At 43.5% G+C, this 13,789-nt stretch overlaps 1 protein-coding gene across 1 annotated transcript in view; it reads right to left on the bottom strand.

Moving 5' to 3' along the window:
* Positions 1-13,789, bottom strand: part of LOC126106550 (uncharacterized) — a 94,677-nt gene that overhangs the window by 58,946 nt on the left and 21,942 nt on the right. The gene's annotated exons all lie outside the window — the stretch shown is intronic.

Here is a 13,789-nt window from a genome sequence, read left to right as displayed (position 1 = left end):
GACAGGAGAAGGTGCTGTGATATGCAAATGATTAGCTTTTCAGAGTATTCACACAAGGTTGGTGCCGGTGGCGACACCTACAACGTGCTGCCATGAGAAAAGTTTCCAACCGACTTCTCATACACAAACAGCAGTTGACCCGCGTTGCCTGGTGAAACGTTGTTGTGATGTCTCGTGTAAGGAGGAGAAATGCGTACCATCACGTTTCCGACTGTGATAAAGGTCGGATTGTAGCCTACCGCGATTGCGATTTATCATATCGCGACAATGCTGCTCGCGTTGGTCGAGATCGAATGACTGTTAGCAAAATATGGAATCGGTGGGTTCAGGAGGGTAATACGGAACGCCGTGCTGGATCCCAACGGCCTCGTATCACTAGCAGCCGAGATGACGGGCATCTTATCCGCATTTCTGCAACGGATCGTGCAGCCACGTCTCGATCCCTGAGTTAACAGATGGGGACGTTGGCAAGGAAACAACCATCTGCACGAAAGTTCGACGACCTTTGTAGCAGCATGGACTATCAGCTCGGAGACCATGGCTGCGGTTATCCTTGACGCTGCATCACAGACAGGAGCGCCAGCGATGGTGTACTCAACGACGAACCTGGGTGCACGAATGGCAAAACGACATTTTTTCGGATGAATCCAGGTTCTGTTTACAGCATCATGATGGTCGCACCCGTATTTGGCGACATCGCGGTGAACGCACATTGGAAGCGTGTATTCGTCATCGCCATACTGGCGTATCACCCGGCGTGATGGTATGGGGTTCCATTGGTTACACGTCTCGGTCACCTCTTGTTCGCATTGACGGCACTTTGAACAGTGGACGTTACATTTCAGATGTGTTACGACCCGTGGCTCTACCCTTCATTCGATCCTGCGAAACCCTATATTTCAGCAGGATAATGCACGACCGCATATTCCATGTCCTGTACGGGCCTTTCTGGATACAGAAAATGTTCGACTGCTGCCCTGGCCAGCATATTCTCCATATCTCTCACCAATTGAAAACGTCTGGTGAATGGTGGCCGCGCAACTGCCTCGTCAGAATAGGCCAGTCACTACTCTTGATGAACTGTGGTATCGTGTTGAAGCTGCGTGGGCAGCTGTACCTGCACACGCCATCCAAGCTCTGTTTGACTCAATGCTCAGGCGTATCAAGACCGTTATTTCGGCCAGAGGTGGTTGTTCTGGGTACTGATTTCTCAGGATCTATGCAACCAAATTGCGTGAAAATGTAATCACATGTCAGTTCTAGTATAATATATTTGTCCAATGAATGCCCGTTTACCATCTGCATTTGTTCTTGGTGTAGCAATTTTAATGGCCAGTAGTGTATTTACCTTCAAAACCATGAAGGAAGGAGACTAGTGTTCTGAATTACACCTTATGTGCAGCGGGAGTTGAACCTATGTACATGTGAAAGAGAAATACTTTATGGGAAGCGGAAATCGGAAATTATGTGAATTGTCCGATTGCGATTGGCCAGGTGACATATTTAAAAGAAACTTACTTCACCTTTATTATTCAAGTGCCCTTTGTCAAATGAAACTGATTTTACTTTTTATTATTGAAGTTGTTACAGTTAGTACAGAAGTTATAAGAAGTTCATGTTTGCAAGTAATTCAATCAGAAAGGATTTGCGTAATATATTTTTTTTTTTTTTACTTGTGTATCCTGTTCAAAAGAAACTTATTTCACCTTTATTTTTCAAGTGTCCTCGTTAAATGAAACTGATTTTACCTTTTATTTTTGAAGAGCTTACAGTTAGTTGAGAAGTTATAAGAAATTGTTGTTTGCACCTAATTCAATTATAAAGGTATTGTGTAATGTATTTTCTGACTTGTGAATATGATACACTTGTACAAAATTTTTGTGTAAATACTGTGCCCTTTGGGTTAAATTGTGGATCAGTAACAAATTAGTTGTATCTTGCAAACCCTCTGTACTTATTATTTCACTTGTCACCGGTTTGCACGTAAACACGACGTTGCAGCATGCTTAAAAGTGATGCCTCCGGATTGTTAGTGTGAAACTCTCAACGCTTTGAAAATAAAACATTCTTCATCTTTGCGCTTCACGTCCACATATTTGCAGCCCTCTGACGCTAGAGGGCTCACAACTGTAGGGTGTAACACGGCGGTGTGTGACGTAACTTTATCAGTGCGTGAGAAACAGAGTGCTGTAATCGTGTTTCGAATTCTAAGAGATCGGCCAGACACAGGGCAACCTCTCCTGACAGACCACACATGAACGCTGAAGCGATCCAGCGCCTCGAGTTCGCTCTCGTCGATCATCCTCCATACAGTCCGGACTTTGCGCCATCCTACGAGGCGCGTTTTTTATGTAAATACCGTTTTGAAATTAAAAATAGACGTGCTAAGATATCTCAATAATTTTATTTCTACACGAAAGCCTGTACCTTAATCTACCTTTCTACATAATTTCCGTCAATATTGAGGGACTTGTCGTAACGTTGTACCAGTTTTTGAATACCCTTCTCATAGAAGTCTGCCGCCTGACTTGTTAAGCACTGCATCACCACTGTTTTGACTTCGTCATCGTCTTGAAGACGCTGACCACCCAGGTGTTTCTTCAAGTGCAGGAACAGATGGTAGTCTCTGGGTGCAAGATCGGGGCTCCACGGAGGATGATCTATAGTTTCCCATCGAAAAGATGTGATGTGATCTTTGGTCTGATTCGCCACATGCGGACGGGCATTGTCTTGCAGCAAAACGATGTCCTTGCTCAACTTCCGTGGACTGTTGCTTTGATGCTGGTGTGACGTAGGCCACACACGTTCCATCGCCCGTAACAATTTGGCTTAAGAAATCATCACCGTCGTTGCAGTACCGCTCAAGGAAAGTCAATGCACTGTCTAAACGTTTGGTTTTGTGCACATCCGTCAACATTTTAGGTACGCAACGTGCTTACAATTTTCGGCAATTCAAGTGCTCGGTCACAGTGCTATACGAAACACTACGAGAAACATTAGGAAAGTCATCCCGCAACGACGAAATCGTAGGCCTAAAGCGCCTGTTTTCCCTCACCTTATGGTCCACTTCCTGCACTAAACTTTCATTAACGACCGAAGGACGCCCACTCCGTTCTTCATCATGCACATTTGTGCCGCCATCTTTAAATGTTCTCACCCACTTTCTCACCATTCCATCACTCATAATGTTTTCTCCGTAAACTGCGCAGATCTGACGATGAATATCGATAGCTTTTAGGCCTTTAGCACTAAGAAATCTTATAACAGTCAGTACTTCACAGTCGGCGGGACTCACGATTATCGGAGGCATCTTAAACACTCGGTACACAACGTAAACAAGGAAGAGTCAGACTGTAATGGCGTCAGTGCGTAGATTAAGGTACAGGCTTTGACGTAAAAATAAAATTATTGAGATTGCTTGGGGAAGGCGGATCTGATTAGCTTTCCTCGACTTCTTATTACTATTTACTGCGTTCAACCTCTTACAATTTGTTAAGGTCAACCAACGGCAATTTTTCTTGCGTGGTGGCCTCTAACGCCCTAGTTACCTGTCCAGCGGGTTAGTGTATGTAACGGCAGCGTACATTTCCTCGCCTTGCCGCTGCTGTCCGGTAAGGCGTGTAGTTTTGACAGCTTTCTTGATTGTAGGCCGGTTGGTGATTGTTCTACCCCTGTGGTAGTGCAGACCGTCGGTTCCGGCTTTTGCGTATTGTTCCATCGTTGCATTTGATTTATCGGACGTCAGGTAGCTTCAGCAAGATTATCATTAGTCATTCGTTAGACTGCCACTAGTGTGAGTTACCATCTCGTAAAGTGCATGCAACTATTGTCTGGCTAACTTATCGCTCGCGAAAGTGTTTGTTGCCGGACCTCCTCAGAGGTTGATTCCTGGAGCACCGTCTGGATCAGTTGCTTGTTTTTTTTTTTTAAATTAACTTTTGCTATTTGCTGTTTTACAGCAGGTTTCAATTTTTTTGTATTATTGCCGTTCCTAGCGTGTAAGGCATTCAGCCGTGATTGTGGTGATTTGCTTTAAAATTCTAATTCGGTACTTGTATTTTAGCAGTAAGTCTTAAAACCTTAATTACTGCCATTCCAGGCGTCTGATGCCTTTTGCTGTGTTTGTGGCGACTTACCTTAATATTTAAATACCTGTAAGTTGTAAATTGCAGCGAGTTCTTAAACAATTCTTAATTTATTGTCATTCTTGTCGTGTAAGACCTTCAGCCGTGATTAAGGTCGGTTGCCTTAAAATTCTAATTTGGTATTTGTATTTACGCAGTAAGCCTTTAAAAACTTATTTACTGCCATTCTTGGCGTCTGATGCCGTCTGCTGGTTTTGTGGCGACTTGCCTTTAATATTTCAATACCTGCAATTTGCAAGTTGCAGCGAGTTTTAAACAATTCTTAATTTATTGCCATTCCTGGCGAGGAAGGCCTTCTGTGCAGATCACAGGGGTTTGCTTTTAAATCATTATCTGTTGTATCTGTATTTAATGGTGATTTGATAAATTGTAACTCACTGAAAACACTATTATTTACACTGTTGTTTATTCTTTCATTAATAACGTGTGGTATTTTTTAATTTATTGTTGACTCGGGAATTGCTGATTTAAAACAGATTTTGTGTTACTGTAAAGGGCAACCAATAATGACTGACTATAGCCCCGTCCACAATCGTAACCGAATCCTGCTTTCCCTTGACTACCAGGTCACAATTATTGCTTCTCAAGCACTTCCCCGTGGGAGATATGGCGTCCCATTTTGCAAGATGAGAAAAGCGGACTACGTTGCTGGTTTGACAAACACTCAAGTACACTATCTCACCTCGACTGACATACAGTATCACCTGATCTAATGCCATCGACGATCTCTGGGACTAATTGGAAAAGCGGCTGAAACATACCACTCAACGCCACTGCAGTTCGGTGCCTCTAAGGGTTCAAAACATCAGGGAACGGCCTCAGCTCGCTGTAGCGTATCTGAAACCTGTTGAATGCTCTTCCTCGCGCGAATTGATGACATCATCAAGGTTACAGTCAGTTCTGATTATGTAGGCTTTCCCGGCATAATAAGTCTTGAAAGTCTCTTCGGGTTTGCTGCCGGATCCTAAAACCAACTTGACTCGATATTTCGGCCATCTAACTGATCTCCATCTTCAGGAGAATGCTGCTTCTGCCGATGAGTCCCGCTGAGAACTGACGCCAGGCTGCAAATCGACGTCCTATATAGGCCACCGTTCAGCAGACGGCGCATGCGCCGCCCATCACGGTTGTTACCCTCCAATACAGGGAGGTGGCGCCTCCCTTAGTGGAACACTGCAGGCAGCGATATATCGCACACAGGGCTGCACCGAAGAAGGTTCAATTTAGATGCGAGACAATACAGGATTCCACGTCTTGCCAAGAGGCAACCCATTGTCACTGTTGATTAAATTATCCGCCAACCTTATTTTTAATCGCCTCTTTATAGACACTGTTCCAAAAACTGGAAATGTTGACAACTACGACAGTTTCATCAAATTTCATACTGTGTCCCTCATTTAAGCACACACATTAGAGTGTGTTCCGTCCAGCTTCTAAGATTAGGGCACTACTCGGCTCTGTGTGTAAGTAGGCTGCTTAGGTGTCAGTAGGCTGTTTAGGTTTCTATATTGGTAACGCCACGTAGCGCTCTGTACGAAAATCACTGGCTGTGCTGGGTGCAGTCTGTGGCTGGTATTTTGAGAGCAGACGATCTGGACGTGTGTCCATCAGAGACAGTAAATTTGTAAGACTGGATGTCATGAACTGATATATATATTATGACACTATTAAGGTGAATACAAGGTAAATACATGTAGGTGAATATGGATTGGGGCTAAGAAATGAAAGAGGAAGCCGCCTGGTAGAATTTTGCACAGAGCACAACATAATCATAGCTAACACTTGGTTTAAGAATCACGAAAGAAGGTTGTATACATGGAAGAACCCTGGAGATACTAAAAGGTATCAGATAGATTACATGATGGTAAGACAGAGATTTAGGAACGAGGTTTTAAATTGTAAGACATTTCCAGGGACAGATGTGGACTCTGACCACAATCTATTGGTTCTGTAGATTAAAACTGAAGAAACTGCAAAAAGGTGGGAATTTAAGGAGATGGGACCTGGATAAACTGAAAGAACCAGAGGTTGTACAGAGTTTCAGAGAGAGTATTAGGGAACAATTGACAGGAATGGGGGAAAGATATACAGTAGAAGAAGAATGGGTAGCTTTGAGTGATGCAGTAGTGAAGGCAGCAGAGGATCAAGTAGGTAAAAAGACGAGGGCTAGTAGAAATCCTTGGGTAACAGAAGAAATATTGAATTTAATTGATGAAAGGAGAAAATATAAAAATGCAGTAAATGAAGCAGGCAAAAAGGAATGCAAACGTCTCAAAAATGAGATCGACAGGAAGTGCAAAATGGCTAGAGGACAAATGTAAGGATGTAGAGGCTTATCTCACTAGGGGTAAGATAGATACTGGCTACAGGAAAATTAAAGAGACCTTTGGAGATAAGAGAACCACTTGTATGAACATCAAGAGCTCAGATGGAAACCCAGTTCTAAGCAAAGAAGGGAAGCAGAAAGGTGGAAGGAGTATATAGAGGGTCTATACAAGGGCGATGTACTTGAGGAAAATATTATGGAAATGGAAAAGGATGTAGATGAAGATGAAATGGGAGATGCGATACTGCGTGAAGAGTTTGACAGAGCACTGAAAGACCTGAGTCGAAACAAGGCCCCCGGAGTAGACAACATTCCATTGGAACTACTGACGGCCTTGGGAGAGCCAGTCCTGACAAAACTCTACCATCTGGTGAGCAATATATATGAAACAGGCGAAATACCCTCAAACATCCAGAAGAATATAATAATTCCAATCCCAAAGAAAGCAGGTGTTGACAGACGTGAAAATTACCGAACAATCAGTTTAATAAGCCACAGCTGCAAAATACTAACACGAATTCTTTAGAGACGAATGGAAAAACTAGTAGAAGCCGACCTCAGGGAAGATCAGTTTGGATTCCGTAGAAGCACTGGAACACGTGAGGCAATACTGACCTTACGACTTATCTTAGAAGAAAGATTAAGGAAAGGCAAACCTACGTTTCTAGCGTTTGTAGACTTAGAGAAAGCTTTTGACAATGTTGACTGGAATACTCTCTTTCAAATTCTAATGGTGGCAGGGGTAAAATACAGGGAGCGAAAGGCTATTTACAATTTGTACAGAAACTAGATGGCAATTATAAGAGTCGAGGGACACGAAAGGGAAACAGTGGTTGGGAAGGGAGTGAGACAGGGTTTTAGCCTCTCCCCGATGTTATTCAATCTGTATATTGAGCAAGCAGTAAAGGAAACAAAAGAAAAGTTCGGAGTAGGCATTAAAATCCACGGAGAAGAAATAAAAACTTTGAGGTTCGCCGATGACATTGTAATTCTATCACAGACAGCAAAGGACTTGGAAGAGCAGTTGAACGGAATGGACAGTGTCTTGAAAGGAGGATATAAGATGAACATCAACAAAAGCAAAACGAGGATAATGGAATGTAGTCGAATTAAGTCGGGTGATGCTGAGGGAATTAGATTAGGAAATGAGACACTTAAAGTAGTAAAGGAGTTTTGCTATTCAGGGAGAAAAATAACTGATACTGGTCGAAGTAGAGAGGATATAAAATGTAGACTGGCAATGGCAAGGAAAGCGTTTCTGAAGAAGAGAAATTTGTTAACATCGAGTATAGATTTAAGTGTCAGGAAGTCATTTCTGAAAGTATTTGTATGGAGTGTAGCCATGTATGGAAGTGAAACATGGACGATAAATAGTTAGGACAGGAAGAGAATAGAAGCTTTCGAAATGTGGTGCTATAGAAGAATGCTGAAGATTAGATGGGTAGATCACATAACTAATGAGGAAGTATTGAATAGGATTGGGGAGAAGAGAAGTTTGTGGCACAACTTGACTAGAAGAATGGATTGGTTGGTAGGACATGTTCTGAGGCATCAGGGGATCACCAATTTAGTATTGGAGGGCAGCGTAGAGGGTAAAAATCGTAGAGGGAGACCAAGAGATGAATACACTAAACAGATACAGAAGGATGTAGGTTGCAGTAGGTACTGGGAAATGAAGAAGCTTGCACAGGATAGAGTAGCATGGAGAGCTGCATCAAACCAGTCTCAGGACTGAAGACCACAACAACAACAACAACAACAACAACATTGTTCGTTCTCTATCAAAATCTTTCATTTGCCAACTATGCCTATCAGTAGTTAGTGACTTCAGTAGTTAGAATCTTTTATTTAGCTGGCAGTATTGGCGCTCGCTGTATTGCAGTAGTTCGAGTAACGAAGGTATTTGTGAGGTAAGTGATTCATGAAAGGTATAGGTTATTGTTAGTAAGGGCAATTCTTTTGTAGGTATTATTGAAAGTCAGATCGCGTTGCGCTAAAAATATTGTGTGTCATTTTAGTGTTGATCAGAATAAGTAAAGAGTGAAATGACTGAGTACGGTTACTTCTGCTCAGCTGTTTGAAAATCAAATAACGTAAGGGGTTTATCAGCACAATCATTCATAAATTTTTCTAAGGGGAGGTTTCATGTGAAAGATGATTTGGGGCTTAGGAAACCTGGTGTGTACAAAATTCCGTGTCAATGTGGGAAGGCTTACATTGGCCGTTCGACTCACACAGTGCATGACAGGTGTGTGGAACATCGCCGTCATGCGAGGCAGTAAAATCGGTAGTAGCAGAACACTGCCTAAATGAGGGACACAGTGTGAAATTTGATGAAACTGTCGTAGTTGCCAACATTTCTGGTTTTTGGAACAGTGTCTATAAAGAGACGATTGAAATTAAGTTGGCGGATAATTTAAGGGGGGTAGGACGTCAAACGGGCCGACTTGGAGCAGGAGAGGCACCACAGGACATTTTAATTTACACTGTCTATACTTTTACAAATAAATTCATAAAACTTTGTTAGCATGACCAGGAAGGATTCAGATTTAACACTCACAGCAGAGGATGTTCCAAAACATTACAAAACAAATTTTTTTTTCTCATGTGAAATTTCATCATTTTTTCACTTGGTATTGGCTGCATTTGTTGCTGTAGGTACACTTTCCTTCGTAAGTAAGAGAGATTCTTCGATGAATTTTGCACATAATACAAACCATACTTACAAGTGTATGAAACTCTAGAATTTCCCAAATCTGCTAAAAACTGTGGTAAAAATTGAGATAATTAAGTATAAAATTCGAGTTTTCTCTAAACACAAAGTTTAAAATGTAACAGCCCATTCATTTTTCCATAAATTCAAGAGTTTCATACACCTCTCAGTACGGTTTGCAAGCTGTGCAAAATTCATCGAAGAATCTCCCTTACTTATGAAGAAAAGTGTACCTATAGCAACAAATGCAGCCAACAGTAAGTGAAAAAAAGTATGAAATTTCACATTTAAAAAACATTATTTTTCGTGTTTTTGAACTTTTACTGTTATGACTGTGAATTCTGATCTCTTGATGCCTCAGAAGATGCCCTACCAACCGGTCCCTTCTTCTTGTCAAGTTATGGAACAAACTCCTCTTCTCCCCTATTGTATTCAATACCTCCTCATTAGTAACGTGATCTACCCATCTAATCTTCAGCATTCTTCTGTAGCACCACATTTCGAAAGCTTCTATTCTCTTCCTGTCCTAACTATTTATCGTCCACGTTTCACTTCCATACATGGCTACACTCCATACAAATACTTTCAGAAACGACTGACACTTAAATATATACTCGATGTTAACAAATTTCTCTTCTTCAGAAACGCTTTCCTTGCCATTGCCAGTCTACATTTTATATCCTCTCTACTTCGACCAGTATCAGTTATTTTGCTCCCCGAATAGCAAAACTCCTTTACTACTTTAAGTGTCTCATTTCCTAATCTAATTCCCTCAGCATCACCCGACTTAATTCGACTACATTCCATTATCCTCGTTTTGCTTTTGTTGATGTTCATCTTATATCCTCCTTTCAAGACACTGTCCATTCCGTTCAACTGCTCTTCCAAGTCCTTTGCTGTCTGTGATAGAATTACAATGTCATCGGCGAACCTCAAAGTTTTTATTTCTTCTCCGTGGATTTTAATGCCTACTCCGAACTTTTCTTTTGTTTCCTTTACTGCTTGCTCAATATACAGATTGAATAACATCGGGGAGAGGCTAAAACCCTGTCTCACTCCCTTCCCAACCACTGTTTCCCTTTCGTGTCCCTCGACTCTTATAATTGCCATCTAGTTTCTGTACAAATTGTAAATAGCCTTTCGCTCCCTGTATTTTACCCCTGCCACCATTAGAATTTGAAAGAGAGTATTCCAGTCAACATTGTCAAAAGCTTTCTCTAAGTCTACAAACGCTAGAAACGTAGGTTTGCCTTTCCTTAATCTTTCTTCTAAGATAAGTCGTAAGGTCAGTATTGCCTCACGTGTTCCAGTGCTTCTACGGAATCCAAACTGATCTTCCCTGAGGTCGGCTTCTACTAGTTTTTCCATTCGTCTCTAAAGAATTCGTGTTAGTATTTTGCAGCTGTGGCTTATTAAACTGACTGTTCGGTAATTTTCACATCTGTCAACACCTGCTTTCTTTGGGATTGGAATTATTATATTCTTCTGGATGTTTGAGGGTATTTCGCCTGTTTCATATATCTTGCTCACCAGATGGTAGAGTTTTGTCAGGACTGGCTCTCCCAAGGCCGTCACTAGTTCCAATGGAATGTTGTCTACTCCGGGGGCCTTGTTTCGACTCAGGTCTTTCAGTGCTCTGTCAAACTCTTCACGCAGTATCGCATCTCCCATTTCATCTTCATCTACATCCCTCTCCATTTCCATAATATTGTCCTCAAGTACATCGCCCTTGTATAGACCCTCTATATACTCCTTCCACCTTTCTGCTTCCCTCCTTTGCTTAGAACTGGGTTTCCATCTGAGCTCTTGATGTTCATACAAGTGGTTCTCTTATCTCCAAAGGTCTCTTTAATTTTCCTGTAGGCAGTATCTATCTTACCCCTAGTGAGATAAGCCTCTACATCCTTACATTTGTCCTCTAGCCATCCCTGCTTAGCCATTTTGCACTTCCTGTCGATCTCATTTTTGAGACGTTTGCATTCCTTTTTGCCTGCTTCATTTACTGCATTTTTATATTTTCTCCTTTCATCAATTAAATTCAATATTTCTTCTGTTACCCAAGGATTTCTACTAGCCCTCGTCTTTTTACCTACTTGATCCTCTGCTGCCTTCACTACTGCATCTCTCAAAGCTACCCATTCTTCTTCTACTGTATTTCTTTCCCCCATTCCCGTCAAGTGTTCCCTAATACTCTCCCTGAAACTCTGTACAACCTCTGGTTCTTTCAGTTTATTCAGGTCCCATCTCCTTAAATTCCCACCTTTTTGCAGTTTCTTCAGTTTTAATCTACAGAACCAATGGATTGTGGTCAGAGTCCACATCTGCCCCTGGAAATGTCTTACAATGTAAAACCTCGTTCCTAAATCTCTGTCTTACCATCATGTAATCTATCTTATACCTTTTAGTATCTCCAGGGTTCATCCATGTATACAACCTTCTTTCGTGATTCTTAAACCAAGTGTTAGCTATGATTATGTTGTGCTCTGTGCAAAATTCTACCAGGCGGCTTCCTCTTTCATTTCTTAGCCCCAATCCATATTCACCTACATGTATTTACCTTGTATTCACCTTAATAGTGTCATAATATATACACTCCTGGAAATGGAAAAAAGAACACATTGACACCGGTGGTGTGTCAGACCCACCATACTTGCTCCGGACACTGCGAGAGGGCTGTACAAGCAATGATCACACGCACGGCACAGCGGACACACCAGGAACCGTGGTGTTGGCCGTCGAATGGCGCTAGCTGCGCAGCATTTGTGCACCGCCGCCGTCAGTGTCAGGCAGTTTGCCGTGGCATACGGAGCTCCATCGCAGTCTTTAACACTGGTAGCATGCCGCGACAGCGTGGACGTGAACCGTGTGTGCAGTTGCCGGACTTTGAGCGAGGGCGTATAGTGGGCATGCGGGAGGCCGGGTGGACGTACCGCCGAATTGCTCAACACGTGGGGCGTGAGGTCTCCACATTACATCGATGTTGTCGCCAGTGGTCGGCGGAAGGTGCACGTGCCCGTCGACCTGGGACCGGACCGCAGCGACGCACGGATGCACGCCAAGACCGTAGGATCCTACGCAGTGCCGTAGGGGACCGCACCGCCACTTCCCAGCAAATTAGGGACACTGTTGCTCCTGGGGTATCGGCGAGGACCATTCGCAACCGTCTCCATGAAGCTGGGCTACGGTCCCGCACACCGTTAGGCCGTCTTCCGCTCACGCCCCAACATCGTGCAGCCCGCCTCCAGTGGTGTCGCGACAGGCGTGAATGGAGGGACGAATGGAGACGTGTCGTCTTCAGCGATGAGAGTCGCTTCTGCCTTGGTGCCAATGATGGTCGTATGCGTGTTTGGCGCCGTGCAGGTGAGCGCCACAATCAGGACTGCATACGACCGAGGCACACAGGGCCAACACCCGGCATCATGGTGTGGGGAGCGATCTCCTACACTGTCCGTACACCACTGGTGATCGTCGAGGGGACACTGAATAGTGCACGGTACATCCAAACCGTCATCGAACCCATCGTTCTACCATTCCTAGACCGGCAAGGGAACTTGCTGTTCCAACAGGACAATGCACGTCCGCATGTATCCCGTGCCACCCAACGTGCTCTAGAAGGTGTAAGTCAACTACCCTGGCCAGCAAGATCTCCGGATCTGTCCCCCATTGAGCATGTTTGGGACTGGATGAAGCGCCGTCTCACGCGGTCTGCACGTCCAGCACGAACGCTGGTCCAACTGAGGCGCCAGGTGGAAATGGCATGGCAAGCCGTTCCACAGGACTACATCCAGCATCTCTACGATCGTTTCCATGGGAGAATAGCAGCCTGCATTGCTGCGAAAGGTGGATATACACTGTACTAGTGCCGACATTGTGCATGCTCTGTTGCCTGTGTCTATGTGACTGTGGTTCTGTCAGTGTGATCATGTGATGTATCTGACCCCAGGAATGTGTCAATAAAGTTTCCCCTTCCTGGGACAATGAATTCACGGTGTTCTTATTTCAATTTCCAGGAGTGTATATCAGTTCATGACATCCAGTCTTACAAATTTACTGTCTCTGATGGGCACACGTCCAGATCGTCTGCTCTCAAAATACCAGCCACAGACTGCACCCAGCACAGCCAGTGATTTTCGTACAGAGCGCTACGTGGCGTTACCAATATAGAAACCTAAACAGCCTACTGACACCTAAGCAGCCTACTTACACACAGAGCCGAGTAGTGCCCTAATCTTAGAAGCTGGACGGAACACACTCTAATGTGTGTGCTTAAATGAGGGACACAGTATGAAATTTGATGGAACTGTCGTAGTTGTCAACATTTCCAGTTTTTGGAACAGTGTCTATAAAGAGGCGATTAAAAATAAGGTTGGCGGATAATTTAATCAACAGTGACAATGGGTTCCCTCTTAGCAAGACGTGGAATCCTGTATTGTCTCGCATCGAAATTGAACCTTCTTCGGTGCAGCCCTGAGTGCGATATATCGCTGCCAGCAGTGTTCCACTAAGGGAGGCGCCACGTGTTCCAACATTTCTACGGAATCCAAACTGATCTTCCCCGAGGTCGACTTCTACCAGTTTTTCCATTCGTCTATAAAGAATTCGCGT

The sequence above is a fragment of the Schistocerca cancellata genome, chromosome 10 (genome assembly GCF_023864275.1).
Source record: "Schistocerca cancellata isolate TAMUIC-IGC-003103 chromosome 10, iqSchCanc2.1, whole genome shotgun sequence".
In the NCBI taxonomy this organism is placed as follows: Eukaryota; Metazoa; Arthropoda; class Insecta; order Orthoptera; family Acrididae; genus Schistocerca; species Schistocerca cancellata.
This window is presented reverse-complemented; position numbering and strand designations above follow the sequence as displayed.